The sequence below is a fragment of the Talpa occidentalis genome, unplaced genomic scaffold (assembly GCF_014898055.3).
Source record: "Talpa occidentalis isolate TD23 unplaced genomic scaffold, MPIMG_talOcc4v2.1 talOcc4.11, whole genome shotgun sequence".
NCBI lineage: Eukaryota > Metazoa > Chordata > Mammalia > Eulipotyphla > Talpidae > Talpa > Talpa occidentalis.
Window position 1 is genome coordinate 33,658,390 of NW_023601104.1, and position 15,241 is coordinate 33,673,630.

General features: G+C 51.3%; 1 long non-coding RNA gene across 2 annotated transcripts in view; it reads left to right on the top strand.

Moving 5' to 3' along the window:
* The first annotated feature begins 376 nt into the window (after positions 1-376).
* Positions 377-15,241, top strand: part of LOC119238796 (uncharacterized) — a 30,429-nt gene continuing 15,564 nt past the window's right edge. Inside the window, exons 1-4 of one of the 2 annotated variants that reach the window (XR_008549375.1) lie at positions 377-519; positions 617-693; positions 4,221-4,349; positions 4,555-4,629. This is a non-coding gene — a long non-coding RNA (uncharacterized LOC119238796). The remainder of the gene's footprint in view (positions 520-616; positions 694-4,220; positions 4,350-4,554; positions 4,630-15,241) is intronic. The other variant, XR_005123669.2, reaches the window with a different exon arrangement.

Here is a 15,241-nt window from a genome sequence, read left to right on the forward strand (position 1 = left end):
TGAGGACACCGAGTAAAAATGACTGGGTATCTAAGAGGGAGTTTGGATGCAGTAGGTGGTGGGTGTGTGTGTGGGCAGTGGGTGAGAGGAGTAGATGGGAGAATCCTGCAGATGACAATGAAACAAAGTCAGCAGGATAAGTTCTCTTCAAAAAGAAGCAGTGAGGGAAAGGGGTGGTGGTTGGGAGTGTGGAAGTGCATCTTGGGAGAGAGGCCACATCCTATCATGAGGACCAGGACAGACCAAGACGAATGTTGTATTCAAGACCTGGAGAAAGAACACCAGAGGAGGAGTGGGCGTTAGCTGCCCTGTGGTGACAGCAGTTGCACCCAGCGTGGTGTCACAAAAGGGGAACCATACCTCAGCGAGCCTCTTCTGGGGCAGCAGCTGGCCTAGTTGGCAGTCCTTGTATCAGGGCCTCGTGCACGGGATTGTATTTTAACTTATAACCCACCTCAGGTAGACACGCAACTCACATGGAGAAACTCGGACCCAGAGAAGTTAAGTTACCAGCCTGAGGTAACTTCCAAGCTCCCACCCACCCACCACCCCTCCCCCTGCTGCCTCTTTTTGCAGAGAACTTATCTCGCTGACTTTGTTTCATTGTCCTCTGCAGGAATCTTCCATCTACAGTGTGGGACCCCATTCCTCCTGTTGAGTCTGTGTTCTCCCCTCTTCATCAGACTTGGGAAGGTTTGGGAAAAAGCCATCACTATCTGGGACACAGAAGCTAAGAGGGTGTCCCAACTTAGGGCTGGGATATGAAAGAGGATGTTCCAAAGTTATTTTGGAAAGTAGGCAGAGTAGAGTGTGTTTCTCACGGGACTTTGTGCGTGCACGCATGCACACACACACACACACACCCCTACCCCCCCCCCACGAGTCACCATCTTACATCCATTCCAGCCTGACCACACTGCCCAAAACACCACGCTCCAGACCTCAGCCCTTTGCTCTCTCATAACAGTCTTTGGAGCAGAGCCTTGTATCACCAATATCCCACTCAAGTACAAACAGCCAACCATTCATTTAGCTTTCTTTATGCAGTCGGGGCAGGAGCAGACAAGAACGGGAGCATAGGTCTAAGATTCCATGAAGGGCATTGGTGATGGCCAGCGCGGCACGCGTTCTCCCAGACATACTCCGCTTCCCCACTGGAGGGCGCTGTGGAACCAGGGATGTGGCGAGAGCACATTTGCTGGGAAGGAGTTTCCTTCGAGTGCTGGCGAATCAAGGCCGGAGAAGACCGCACCCCACACCAAATCTCAAGGCTCAAAACAGCACCTCCAGGTCCAGGGCCGTCAGAACCATGAAGTCCAGAGTATTCATTTACAAGAACAGAGTTTCTGTAGCTGCTAGTCCCTCACCCCAATACACACACACCTCTCCCTTCCTACCACATCCAGCGGTGTTGGAGTCCTTCCTTCTCTTCCACCTGCAAGCTCAGAGTAGGCGCAGCTGAGACAGTCTATGGGCCCAGGCTCTGCTCTCTGTATGTGCCACCTCCTATCACTGTAGGTGCAGGATAGAATATGTGGGTGCAGAGAACACTGGGTCTGCCCATTTGGATGTTTCCCAGACATCCAGATGGGGGACATCCTGCCTTCAAGAAGGAACAAATGCATGTATGTAGCCAGCGATCTTATCTCCTGTCGCCCAGATGTTGGCAATGCTGTAGACACATCTGGACCCAAAATGGCTAAGACTGACACACAAACAGAACAGAGGGGGAACACAGTGGACTCAAATAAAGAATGGTTATGGAGGTGTGTGCCTGCCCTGCCCCAAGCTGTAAGCCCGCCGAGGTCAGGCCTGGGGCCCCAGAACCTGGCACAGAGGAAGGGACAGTGGGCCCAACCTGGATGTCAGCTCCCGCCAGGGAGGGGGGTACTTAACTGGAATGGAAGGGTCCTCTGCATGTCTATTGTTATTTATAACAGGGGGAACAAAGACACACACACACACACACACACACACACACACGCGCGCGCGCACAAGCCCACTTACTGAATATTGCTGCTCAATGAGGACAGCGCTGACAGAGATGGCAGGCATTAGGGAAACAGGAGATTAGATAGGTCCCCCCTCCCCGGACCAGCAGCCCAAGGGCAGGCAGCATCCTGAAAGCCTTTGGGCATTAGCAGGGGGAAGACAACACTGGCAAGATTAAGAACTGTCACCATCTTGCAGGATCAGGTGGAGGCAGGGGTCAGACACCAGCCACGGCCAGCTCTAGCACATGCCTCTGAGAGGGGCAGCAGGAAGACCTTGGCAGTCTGAGGTCCTGGCATTGGGCTCCCCCTTTCCTGTGCCCCAGCCGCCATGTGACCTGGGCTGTGCCTCTGACCTCTCACTTCCTCATCTAGAAAATGAACAGATTAAGGATGTCTGCGTTTACACAGTTGTATGTGCTCATGTCTAGAAAGATCCACAGAGAGCGATTTTTATTTCATCTGTTTGCTGAGGAGTGGAAATGGAGGGACAGGAAGGGAAGGGTTTGGGTTTTGGGTTTTTGTTTTTACTTTTTATTTTTTCCTCCTCTATAAAGTTTGAAATGTGTATGATAAATGTGCTTTGGTTGAATATCATTAGTTCTATTTTTCAAAGGAACCCAAAATAGAATGTTAAGTAAAGCAAACAAGACACTAACAGCCAGGTACCCAGTGTTGCATCTGATTCTGTTCATGCAACAAGAAATAAACGATGCAAATGTCCCGTCGGGGTAAGTAGATGGAGATGCTTAGGAAAGCATTTGGAGTGCACGGGACAGGGCACAGGGCCAGCCATGGGGAGCTGAGGGAGGAGGAGCTGCCACTCTCCTCTCCAGCCCAGGTGTTTTTGTGTTGCCCAGGTAACAGCTTGCCTGATGTTGTTTTCACACCTCTCACTCCGTCTATTACTCGTGATGTTTTACTTTATGTGTTTACGGCCTGTGTCATTTTCTTAAAAGAATAAAACAAAATGGAGAGATGGTCTAGGGTGCTGTCTAAGACCCTAACACGGACTACCTCTCAAGTGAAGGCATTTGGGGGCAGGCATGGAGGGCCAGGCCCCTTCAGCTTGGGGGTTGCTCCCTGGTGTCTCCTGAAAAGAAAAGCTGTCACAGCACCCATATATAATATATAAAGCTGTGGCCCTTGGAGGTCTAAGGATCAAGATGAAAGGCCCCTTCTTGACACGAGACTGGTCCCACAGATGGCAGAGGCCTTGGAGAAATTGCCAGTGTGTTGGCCCAGCCTCACAGTCAGAAATCCTCAGGCAGGCGCACGGGTGGGCCCTACTCAACAAACACTCCCATGAACCCATCCTCCTGACAGATTGATGCATCTTTTTATGATCTGTCTTTACAATATGATGACTCTCTCCTTTTAAAAATAAGATTAATTCAGACAAGACATTTATTTTATGGGGAAATCCATCCCGGGGGGAAAATACTCCAGCCGAATGGCAGAGAAAGCTGGAAGGAGACTTGTCTCTCGTGGGAGTGTCCCGCCTCCCCTCAGCCTGATGCAGTGGCCCCAAATGGCTGCCCTGCCCCTTCCTCCCCAGGGACAAAGGGGGCCGTGTTGAAAGATCTCACTTGTGTGAGCAAGACTAATGGAGAACACGAAATAAAGCATGTAGTGAGCCTCAGTGTGGCAGAGGAGAACAAGGTTTATTTTGGGTAAAGGCAAAAAGTTCTAGAGTCACCCAAATTTGGCCAGATATGCATTTATGAATACAGATTAAGTTTATCTTTAAATAACCCAGAGAAATGAATTTTGTGTCTCTGAGGCTGGAATGGGGCTTCTCTAGGAGGCGCTGGCAGTGTTTCATGGAAGTTTCTGTGCTAGGATCCCTGTTTCCACTGGCACCCTATACTCTCTGCCTCCCCATCTCCCTCAGCCAATCCCCAAAGCCCAGCCAATGGGGCATACTCCATGTTTCTCAGATCCATTCCCTCCCCTGCTGGCCCTACCTTGGTTCAATCCTTCAATTATCTTTTGCTTGGATGACTGCAGGAGCCTACTGATGCTAATCTAGCCTCCACACTGGTGCGCACCTGTCCTATTTCTTCTGAGATGGGGGCACAAGGGCCTCCCAAACAGCATCACTGGAAGAGCTACTGCTGTTACTCTACCTGGTATTATTACTGGTCCACCGCACTCTAAAAAGACCATGTGCTTAGAATTCCCTCAAACACCCTACAGTTTCACACCTTCAAGCCTTTGCCTCTGCAGTGCCTAACACTTGGAGCACCTGCCCACCTTCAGATCTGGATCCAGGCCACCAGCCCAGTTGTCATCACAGAATCAATGCCACCTCCACAGGACTGCATCAATCCTACTTCTCTAGACCATCTGTCACAGGTATAGTATTTACCTGTTTACTTCCATGAGCTTCTTGAGGGTGGGAACTAGGCACTTGTCTCCCCAGTGCCTAGTGTGTGGTAGGGGATCAATAAAAGTGCTGGGGGGCTGAAGCAACTCACTTGAACCCCCTTCTTGCATGTAAGCACCTGACTCACTTGAATCTCTCCTTCTTTTTCCTCCCTTCTTTGCTGCTCCCCATCAGGAGTGAGAAACCTCTACATTCCTGCAGGCTACATTCCTGTCTCGCATGTGGGCAGGGCAGGCAGCTGCCTTTCAGGTACAACTTAAGGGTCCCTCAGGAGAGTCCCCTCCCTCACCCCCCACACCCCCACACTGGCACCCAAGGTCAGGCAGAGGAGTGCTTCTCTCCAGCTCAAAACGAGGAGGAGTGACTCCTGGCCCCTGGTGCCTCTGTGGCACCTCCTCCTGCTCTTGCCCATTCTTCTTTGTCTTTCTTCTTCTAACTCAAAAGAGATGAATGACTTAGGAGGAGCAAATGAATCAGAAATAGGGAAAGCAAAAAAGAGAGTAATTTTGCCAAGTTATTATTCAACAGCGCTCTCAGGGACCCAGAGGCAGAGCAGCCCCATCAATCACCCCACAGAGCTCTGGGGGCAGGCGGGGAAGCAGCCGTCGCTGTCTGTGGATGAATCTGTGGGTGAGCGGCCAGTCAGGAGCCTGGGGCCCTCTGCCAACCACCACAGAGGAAGGGAGAGAGGGAGGCCAGAGGGGGCAGTCAGCCCAAAGGCGCAGGGCAAGGCTCATGGACCTGCTGCTCTCAACAGCGGAGTCCCCACTCGAGTGGGGGCAGCTCCGGGGAAAGCACCCTTGAGAGCAGAGAGGAGATGGGAGGGGGCAGCGCTGGGATGGGAGCCTGGCCTGCTTGGCTGCTCTCCACAAACCTCTGCTACCCTGAGGGGGCAGCCGCTGCCTCATCCCGCCACAAGGGGGCGGACATCACACGCAGCCCTGCCTCCCGGATTTAGCCCGGGAATGCACCGAGAGTGAATGAACAAATGCGTGAAACCTGGATGGCACAAGTATGACAGCATATTGTTTGCTTCCTTTGTGCGTTTTCTTGCTTTACCATAATTTATATGCACAGGTTATCCCTGCTTTTAAAATTGAAGATGTAGTCTCTCTGGGGTCAGGAACTAAATCTGACTCCTCTCTGCTCAGACACAGGGAGAGCATGGACAAAGAAGCAGCAGAGAGGAGAGGACAGAAGGGAAGGCAGGGCTTCTTGAATAGCATCAGAGCCCCCACCCACCCCGCTTGCCACCGTGGAGGGGGGGTTGTTGGCTCCCTGACCCCACAGCAGAGCGCATGATGGCGCCGTGGAGTGGGCAGGTGTGTTGAGTTCCTGCTGTCCACATGCTGGAGTCCAACTGTGGACCCAAGGAGTCAAGGTCCCTGCTCTCCATCTCCTTATCTGTAAACTGTGACTGATGGTCCCTGCTGGACGGGGCGGAGATAGGGTTACCTGAGTTCATGTGTGTGAGGTGCTTAAAACAGTGATTGGCATATACTGAAGTCCCCCCTACCCAAGCTTCGCTTTCGTGGCTTGCGTCGCCTACGTTCAACCACAGTCTGAAAAGACGGCTGCAACAGGGTGTTTGGAGAGCGAGTCCACATCCACATACCTGATGGCGGTACATTGTTACAGTTGTTCTATTTGTTGTTAGTTATTGCTCTTAATCCATTACTGTCCCTAACATAAATTACATTTATCATAGATCTATATCTTTAGAAAAAAACCACAGCACCCTATGTTATGGTGTGTAGTGTTCTGTTACACCTGTGGTTTCAGGCATCCTTGGGGGTCTTGGAAGGGGTCCCCCAAGGTAAAGGGGAGGACTCCTGTAGTAAGTGTTAATACATTGGAACTTCTGTTAGTCATTTCAGTCTTAGTCTGTTTGGACAGCTCTAACAAAATATTGTAAACTGGGTGGCTTATAAACAAGAGCATTTATTTCTCTGGAGGCTGGAGTCCATGTCTGCATGGTTCTGGTGAGGACCCTCTTTCCGGTTACCCCCTGCAGCCAGGAGGCATCTGCAGCCCCTTGTCTTCAGCCATTGATGACAGAGCCACATGTGAGAGCCTTAATAAACACCTCTGTCCCTGGACCACTAGGTTCCCAGGGGTCAGTCACACCCGCTCTCACGTCCTGAGGGTAGCTCTGGTCAGGCTGAGCAGACAGCACCCTCCCCTGGGTCCTTCCCCAAACCCTGTAATCCTGGGCTGTGGAGGCAGGAGGAGATCAAATCATAGCTCCCCCAGCTCATTAGCGCTGCATTGTGAATTCGGGGGATAATGTATGTTCTTTTCTCTCCTGATTGCTTCTGAAATCTCTTGCCTGTTTATCAAATCTGAGCCACGCTTCCCTGCCCTCTGCTCTCTGGCTCTGTGCTGCTCTTCTCCAGAAGAGGAAACAGGAAAATGCTCCTGGGGGATTTCCATTCTGGTGTTGAGGACCAGAAAAGCCAGCTCCCGAGGAAGCAGGGAGAGGAGGTGGATTTTAGTGGCAGGAGGCAGGAGGACCTCAAAAAAATACTGACTTCCCACCCAGTCTGGACTGAGGCTAAGCTCTGAGGGAGGAAATCCCCCTTCTCCTACCTCCACTGCCCCCGTGACACCCTATCCAATCGGCTGAGGCCTACAGAATCATTCATTCATCATTCATTGACCCCACAAGTGTTTGTTGAATGCTTGCCCTGTGCCAGCCACTGTGTCAGGGGATGAGGACCAAGCACAGCCCCGCCCGCAGTGAGAGAGAAACACTTAGGCCAACAGCGCTGATCCCCTGAGGTACACTCCAGTCAGGGCCTCATGAAGAGCTGTGCTGGCCTAAGGAGGGGGAGTCAAAGCCGGGGTGAGGCCAGATGACCACTGACCTTGGCTTTGAAGAAGAAACAGGGAAGCGGGTACATTGCACACTCACCTGGGCACAGGCACAGAGGCGTGTTTATCTGGGGCAGCTGGAGGGCAGGTCAGAGGTCAAAATGCAGATGGGCCAGGAAGCTGAGCAATGAGAAGCCACTTAGGTGCTAAAGTGAGTGTGACAAGGTCATGTTAGAAAGATCAGAAAAAGAAATGAAGGGGAGAGCAATGCAGGGGCCGAGGGGGTTGGGGAACAGGAGCCAGACTGAGGCAGGGGCTGGGAGATGGATGGCAGAATGGGTGAATGGAGGGGTGAGTGGTAAGGACAAGGCCTCCCCACGGCAAGAATAGTCAAGTTGAGTCACAAAACACCTATTCAAAGTGGCCCTAGTAGAAGGAAGTTGGTGGCCAGGATAGAACAGTCAACTCCACCCAGGACAGGATGACCCCAAGTCAGTTGTGAGGCCCTTTCCTCCTGAGACCCCATGCGGCCTGGCAGCTTGGCATCTCCTCACTGGCTTCCTCTGCTGCAGGCCAGGTGTCACCTCACACTGGGGCAGTGGTCTCTGTGTCTCTTTATTCTGACTCTCAAGAGGTCCTCCGAGCATCTGAGTGAGTCGACTCACCTCCTCGCTGCCCACCAATGAGTTGGCTGCCTTCGGCTGTGAAACCATCAGCCATGCTGGGCCACTGGGGCTGGACATTATGGAGCACCCCTTTGGGAGTGGCTGGTACTCGGGTGTGTCCTCCAGAAGGGCCATGGGCGGGGCAGCGGGGAGTCCCCATACCTGTGCCCCCCTCCGTGCCTGTGCCTGCAGTTCCCCTTCACAGACTTTTCCACTTTCTCAGGGTCACAGGTGGTGATGCTGGGTGTGTGTGTGTGTGTGTGTGTGTGTGTGTGTGAGAGAGAGAGAGAGAGAGAGAGAGAGAGAGATATCCAGCTGATCTGAAAGAATGACAATGAATCCCTTCTTCCCCTTTCCTACAGAGCACTTGGAGAGGAGCTTAGCCAGCAGCAGGCCCAGGCGGGGGACTTCTCTAAGATCAGTCTTAGATGGTATCTACTGTCATTTTCTAATTCTTTAATATTGACTTAGATCTGCGGCAGTAGGTTTTCCTGCACGGACTGTTTACCTTTGTCAGCATCTTTTCTCACCCAGGCACAGGGAGGGAATGAGACAGCCGGACCCCAACGTCCTTCCCCTTCTCCTTGCAAACTGAACCGCGACTGGTTCCAGGCACCCCCAGGTTAACGAGTTGTGAAAATTCTTGGGGTAGTCATGTGCCTGTTCTCAGTGATAGTATCTGCTGGCGGCTTCCAGAAAAGTCTTTCTTTTCCTGAAAAAATTCTTGAACATCCAGAACCATCCCAGATCATGTGGCCTCACTTGGGATAAAGGGAGGGGAAGAGGGAGAGTTCTGGCCCAGGGCACGTCATGTCCCTCCTTCATCTCAGCTGCCTTCTTGTCCTACAACCCCAGCAGTTTGCTTTTCTCTCTGCCATATATCCCCAGACCAGTGCCTGGGGTGAGGTTGCTCTTAGCAGTTCTGTGTGGATTGAGGGAATAGGTCAGGGAGGAGTTGTGTGACTTATAAGTAAACATATTCCCCACTGATTCACTGTAAAAATTAATAACAGTGTACGCCACGCTTGTAAATGGAGTAAGCTGGGTGACCCACAAACTCAGGTACCTCCTAAAACTTGGTGCTATGGTGATCAGTCACCTGGTTTCTGCCGAGAGCTTCAAAGCTCCACCAAACACAGGAAGGAGAGGGAAGCAAGAGGGGAGACTTCAAAGTCACTCCCTGCCATCTGGCTGCAGTCTTGCATTATCCCTGCCGTGAGCCATTAACCTACTAATTACTGAGCAATTAGCTCTGGTCAGGGGCTGCTGCTCCTACTCCCACAGCCTCTGAGACCCTGCTCCTTAGCTAAACGGACAGTCCTGACCACCTCTCTTCCTGCTCCCCTCAAGTTGTCCTTGAGACCTCTGCAAACAGGTTCCTAGTCCTTCTGAGCGCCCTCTCCCCGTGAGTTCACACTCATGGAACCTCCCCTCAAGAGACTCCATGATCACGGGATTTCTTACTCAGCTGTGAGGGTACGCTGCCATTTTTGAAGAGCAATTTTACCCAATAAACTGGAGAAAGTAGAGACCTTGAAATAATTAGCTTCCCCGAGGTCCCCACTGCCGGCCTAGAACCCGACTCGGCTAGAGGCGCCGTCAGCGCTGTGGTGCTCATCCCCACCCATTACCAAACTTAAGTTTCTTGGCTACTTCTCCCCACGCTCTTAATTTGCTCACCATGTTGCTATCAGTGCCCCACCCCATCTTCTGAAATGTTACTTAATGTCCTCTCCCTTTCCGTCAAAACTCTTCTTCTCTAGGAAGTGCTCCCCCCGCCCCCCCGCCCCCCCCATCACTATGCAGTCTGTGCTTCAGGCTGCCCTTGCACCCTGACAGGGTAGTAGGTGTCTGTAATCTCTGTGCCTGCCTGTGTCAGTCTTCTCGTGCCTGCAGCTCCCCAGGGCAGGTCTCCCAAAATGAGGCAACATAGTTTGTTACATAGAGAAAACATAAAAATATTGCTGACTGTTGCACTTATCTATTGCTGGGTGACCGCCCCCCCACCCCCAAGTCAGTGGCTTTTTTTTTAAGGTCATAGAGACCTATTTTTTTAAAATTTTTTTTAAAGACTTATTTATTTATTTATACAAGCACTAGGTACAGTCAGAAGCATGGGAGGGTGAGAGAATTCACCAGAGCGGGGAGCAGAGCAGGCAAACTGACAAAATACAGTGCTGAGGGGAGCAGCGGGCGGCAGGAGAGGTCTGCGCCGGTGGCCGGGGATCAAACCGGCGCTGCAGAGGCTGTGGGCAGCTTCACAGTCCAGCGCTCAACTGCTGCGCCACCAGGGGAGGCCCCAAGTCAGTGGCTTTTAAGACAGCCGTTGCCTCATGAGTTTTGCCTCATGAGTCCATGGGCTTATTGGGATCCACTGCAGTTCTGCACGTGACACCAACTGGGGCCTCAGGCGTTAGGGGGGCAGGCTGGCTGGGGAGCCGGGATATGTCCCTCGTATGGCTGGTGCCTCAGAGTGTGGCTGAGAGCTGGGTTCAGCTGGGACACCAAGACAGAGCTCATACTCTCAAAGACTAAGTGTCTGTTCCTTAGCTACGTGGAGCAGAGTTTCATTCTCTCCCTTCCCCTCCTTCCCCCCATATATTGTCCTTCTCCTTGTGTCCTGTCTACATGGTCTTTCCAACATAGGAATACCAAATTCCTCACATGTCAAGCTTATAGAAGTGCAAGCTTCTAGGGCTTCTTAAGGCTTAAGCCCAGAACTGTCTCAGCGTCACTTCTACCACATTTTACTTGTTAAAGCAAGTCCCAGACCAGCCCAGACCCAATGTGGGAGGAGACCAGATGGGATGCCTATGGGAAGCCTGGCTCACCAGGGACATGTTTGGACACTCTACCCCCTGACCGGATACCACCGCCAAGATCTGGTTCACACACACATATCCCACCATGCCCTTTTCTGAAACTCTGCCATCCCAGCTGGTAAAAATACTAAGATCTCTAAGAGGGTGATATTGTGTGCATGTTGTGAAGAAGAGATTAGACACTATCATTTTTTTAGTTGCCTATTTAGTGTCTTCACCGTATTATCTCATTTGATCTTGATCTTCTTCATCCCCATGTTAGAGATGAAGAAGCTGAGGTGCAGAGAAGTTCCGTAATCTGCCCACAGGGTCGAGCTAGGTCAGTTCACCCCAAGGCTTTGCTTCATACTGGTAAGAGCTGCTCAGAAATGATGCCATGATTGTAGTCTGAAGCTAAGAAATGCTGCAAGGTGAAGAGTCCAGGGGTCTTCACCAGGTACTTGATCCCTTTAAAAGAGAGCAAATGCAAAAGAAAGCCCAGGGCCTGGCCGTGGTGGGTGGTCACTGAGGCCGGCTGGCTTTGCCTTGTCTTTCCTGCTTGCTGTCACAGTCAGAGTGCAGTCCTGACACAGCGCTGGTGCTGGTGGGTAACTGGGCCTGGCTGGTTGGGGAGCCTGGGGCGTGCTGGGAAGGGCTCTGTTCCCTCCATCTCAGCCTTTCTCGGCTCCCATTTCACCCAACAGTTGTTTGCTTTCTGAGCAGTCTGTTCCTGGAAAGCCGAGGAAAGTAACAGATTGATGCCTCGACTGTGTGTGGCCAAGTGATTTATTTTTAATGTGACTAAACAAGATGCACACCTGCCCGGGGAAACATAATCTCACTGAATCATCAGGGACGCCCATGGCCGTTGAGGCGAGGCAAAGTCAGAGAGGAAAGGGGGGTGGGGAGATATGGGGGGTGAGGAGAGATGGGGGCCAGCTCCCTAAAAATGACGATTTCAACAGCATCAGTGAAGTGCTTCCAAGTAGGCCAGAGTGCCCCTGCTTAGCTTGACCTGAGGTTTCATAATGACATTCATTCTGTGGTTTGATCAAACACAGTGTGCCCTGCTCCCCCCACCCCCAAGTATAAATGTAACAGGAGAAATAGTGCATGAAACTACACCAATCATTTTCACTTCAGTGAGAATGAATTTATAAGCTCTTTTATCAACACCAGGATCTTTTTTTCTGGCTAGAATAGGCATTAACAAAATTTACGGGAGTCACCGGTGAAGGGACAAATGGGCACAAAGAGGAAATCTGGGGGTCCTGGAGGCTTTCTCTCCTCATGGCTCTTCTTGGTTGTAACCACTGCCTCTATCCGGCCTTTGCTACTTCCAGGTGCTGTGAGAACCATCCAAAGTGCTTGTCAGTCCAGGCCTCACAGTGGCCCTGTGAGTTCATGCTGGTGCATGCTGCCCTCCAGCTGAGGGAAACACTGTCCAGCCGGGCTTGTTGTCCTTCTCAGCCCTCTTAAGAGTGTCCAATGGATCCCAGCCCTGCAAATAGGGCCTGGCTCAGAGGTGGCCCCTGGTAATTACATGTCAACAGAGTGAAGTGGCAGAGATGGGGCCTGAGTGGGATCTACCCCTGAGCCATTTGTCATAACTTCCCCCTAGGTGCTCATTCTATCCCCGCCTTCCCACTTCTTGAGTGCTGCCTCTGAGAGGTTAGGTGTCCTCCAGCACAGCTCCCTCCCCAAGTGCCCTGGGTCAGTACCAACAAGTAGACAGCCAGATTACTGCTGGCACGCCCCCACAGACAGACAGGGAATCCCAGCTGATTCTGCTTGAAGGCCGAGGGAAGGATCAGGCAGGGACCAAAGCGCATCCACAGATGGGAGGAGGGCACAGAGCTATTTGGTACCCAGATGGTCATGGCTGCACTGGACAAAGAAGTGGGTCTCCTCCTGGATCTGTCCTGTACACTGTGCCTGTCCCCACCCGCCTGCCAGAGAAGAGGGCTGGGGAGGGCCTGTGAAAAGGAGCAGACCAAGACTGACCTGGTTAGGGAGAGACCAAATACCTAGTTCCTTCCCTGCCTCCCATCTCCCAGGCTGGGCCTCCAGCTCCGCAGCCACACCCACCCATCACCTTTGTCCTTACAGAACAAACTTTCCCTGCATCTGCCACACAGCTGTGGCTGTTTTTGTCACCTCCTTGCTTTAGCCCTCAGGGGCCCTGGTTTGGCCTTACGGAGCTCACTGAGCTTAAAACCTTTAGAGCCAATAACCTTACAAAGCTTATGGGAACCACCCACTCTACCTGTGGATTTAAAATGAAAGCAATCGAACTCCACCAACCATCTGGGTTTTCCCACATCAAGTTATTTCAACAGCAAGGACACATTTTGCCCTGTCTTACATGCAGTGCCTGGCCATCAGATGACCCAGCTGGGCTTGCAAGGCCAGTTGGAGTCTCCCAGCACCTCCACCTTGCCCCTGTGCCATTCCTACTAACCCAGTCCCAGTTCTGCTGCTGCTCTCGTTTTCCTGCCTGTGCTCAGGTCTTTCCCCAGGAGCCGAGTTGCCCGTGCCTGGCAGGCATTTTCATCCTCTCCACCTCTTTTCCACCTTCCCTGCCAGTGACCTCCCTTGACTTCCCCCTTCCCAGCTCCCCTTCAGCTTGGGTTCAGAACCTCCAGGGCTTTCTCCATAATGGGATTTGTTACACTGTAGGCTAATGTTCAGGACACCCCCCTGAATACAATCCCAAATGTGGCTTTATTTAGAATAAAGAAGTAATTAAAGTTGAATGAGGTCATGGGTTGAGGCCCTTTTAAGCTTCCCTATAAGAAAAAAACACCAGAGAGGCCCTGTTGTATGCAGGGAGGAAAGGCTGTGAGCGGTCTTAGTGAGTCAGCAGTTCCTCTAGCAAGGGCTTGCATTAGAACCAAGCAGGACCTTGATCTCAGCTCCTGGCTTTCATAACTGAGAACACAAGTGTCTGTTGTCTAAGCTACTCAGTCTGTGGCATCTTGTTACAGCAGCCCGAGCCGACTAAGACAGGTAAATACTTCCATTTCTTCTGTCACCTTCTCTGCACTGAGAGTTTTCGGAAGGCAGAGACCTTGCTTGTGTTGTTTATAGTACAGCTTAGGACAGAATTTAGAACAGGGCCTGACACACCCTTGAGCTCAAATAAATGCATCAGTATTGAAATTATCTTTTTATACAAAGCAAAACAAACAGCACAGAATAAAAATGCATACTTCATTTCGGCCTGTGCAATTCATCCACTGATTCCTTCACATTATTCAACTTGTCAACATTTATTGAGCTCCTGCTATGTACACAGGTAATGCTCAATACCCGTTAGTTTCCTTCATGCTAAAATGGATGTGGTGTCCACCTAACTTTGCCAGAACCCTAAAGGAAACCAATTATCCTGCCCTTTCCCTGGGTGTCTGATTGAACTCGGTATGTCCGTCATAGCCACAGAAATATCACTAACAGGCAATGCCAGCAGGATTAGTCTGCAAAGTGTTTAAAGTTTAGCAAGAAAGCCTTCTGCAAATGTCAACACTACCACTCGGGTCCCTGCAAACCAGCATTCTAATCAGCAGGGCTGCTGTTTCCAGCTCATTGAGCAATGACATGAAAAACTGCGGCACAATCAATTCTCTAGAAGCAAAACACCAGCAGGCAGAAAGGAGGGGAGAGCAGTCATGGCTACCTACTGTGTGCAAGGCTCCAGTTTCTTGCCTTTGATCCTTACTACACAGACAGTTGGAGAAACTGAGGCTTACAGGAGCCACACAGCTCCAGCCAAGACAAAGTGAAGGGGGTGAGGGTGGTGGGGAGGGTTCTTCTCTTTTAGCCTGTGCCTCTGAGTAGGAGGACTCTGAGGCTAGTCATAAGGAAAGCAGGTTGCTGTGCCCCTCACGCCTGGGACTCCAATCTTCTCTTCTCCCTCTTCAGCTTCCATCAGAGGCCAGGTGTAGAGATGTAATGCTTCTGGAAATTTTGAGCTGAAGAAGGTAAACATTTTCTTCTTTGAAGGGGGAGCTGTGAGGGTGTTTGCATGGTGAGTTCCTGGCACAGCACCTGGTAACCTGATGGGATTTCAAAATGAAGCTACTAATGGAAATTTTACACTGGAGACTTTCCAGAGAAATTGCTAGTTGCGAGCAAGTTGTGCTGGGTGTCTAGAGGTGCTGCTGCAGGGGGTCCCAGCTGTCGGTGCACAGAGCGATGGAGGCCAGCCACAGCTGCAGCGGGGAGCAGGGCTTGCCTCTGGGCTCGGCTTTGTACAGAAAGCATGTCCAAGGGAGAACCAGGCAAAAGTGTACAACCAGATGCAAAAGACGTAGAACCTGAGTTAGCCGTCTGTCTGTCACTGGGTGTATATCTGAAGACATATCTTGGATGCAGGCAGGCAGAAGTATGCAAGAGCCTAATTCCTGATCCCTGTGTAGGGGTGGATAGGCTGGAGGGATAACAAATTCCTAATTTTGATCTGCATCTCTGAGATAGTGTAGTCCTCAGGGGTCAACTGGTTGCTCACTCTCATTACCTGGCAAACTTATAAATAGAAAAGTTTAGGAGACATGGATTATATCATCCATTTCTGGAGTGACA